At 49.7% G+C, this 961-nt stretch overlaps 1 long non-coding RNA gene across 2 annotated transcripts in view; it reads left to right on the top strand.

Annotated features, from left to right (window-relative positions):
* Positions 1-961, top strand: part of LOC106521821 (uncharacterized) — a 26,949-nt gene that overhangs the window by 1,488 nt on the left and 24,500 nt on the right. The window lies entirely within an intron of this gene.

Here is a 961-nt window from a genome sequence, read left to right on the forward strand (position 1 = left end):
GTGTGTGTGTGTGTGTGTGTGTGTGTGTGTGTGTGTGTGCTGGTCAGTCGGGTAAGATTTTTGCTCATACTATCAGTTTTCTAAGAAAAGGACTGTGCTAAGTGTGAAACATGATGACTTTCTCTCTCCCTCTCTCTCTCTYTTTGGTTTCCCCCCTCGTCCTCGCTCTCTAAAGAGGAACAAAACTGTCAGAAGGTGAAATATACGAACTGGGGTCACGATGACCTGCTAAATCTTTCATGTGACTCGTATCACAGCCTCAGTGCAGAGTGTTTATAAAGCGCGGYGGTCGGCGTAAACAGGAAAACGCCRTTGTGCCTTTGAGAAAAACGCAGCAGAGACACAGGTGGCCCTCGTACAATGGACGCCGGCGAGGGCAAAGCACATGGCTGCTGTTACTTGATTCACCCCGCAGCTCGGACCTTGGACCGGACAGGAAAACGAGGTTTTGAACTTTCACTCAGACCATCATCCTCCTTTCCTCGCTCTCGCTCTCTCTCTCCCGCCCTCATTGATTGAAAACCTAAACGGCGAGTCCAGACCGAGCACAGCTTTTCTATGAATAGTTGATCGGGTGTAATGTTTCTTTAAGGGCGTTTCAGGTCAAACGTGGCGTCCTGGACTCCGGCGACGGCGTGCGCCCGGTTTTAAATCGCCCGCCGGGGATTTTAGGACGCGGTTTTGTAATTACGCGATTGTGTGCGACTCGGCCACCTTGTCGTGGTCAGATCTGCGCAGATGWTTGGTGCATCATCGGTAGATGGCGATTGTTTCTCAAATTTATTTTTTTTCGTGCAACAGGCGCATGTTTGTGTTCTTCTTCATGCATCCCCCTGCAGACCCTTCATGTTTTAAGTCTCAGTGCAGGCCATTTAAGTGCTTGACCTAATTTCTTTGGCAGCGAAGAATCCACCAGTGAAGGCCTTCCTCTGTGTGTGTGTGTGTGTGTGTGTGTGTGTGT

The sequence above is a fragment of the Austrofundulus limnaeus genome, unplaced genomic scaffold (assembly GCF_001266775.1).
Source record: "Austrofundulus limnaeus strain Quisiro unplaced genomic scaffold, Austrofundulus_limnaeus-1.0 Scaffold116, whole genome shotgun sequence".
In the NCBI taxonomy this organism is placed as follows: Eukaryota; Metazoa; Chordata; class Actinopteri; order Cyprinodontiformes; family Rivulidae; genus Austrofundulus; species Austrofundulus limnaeus.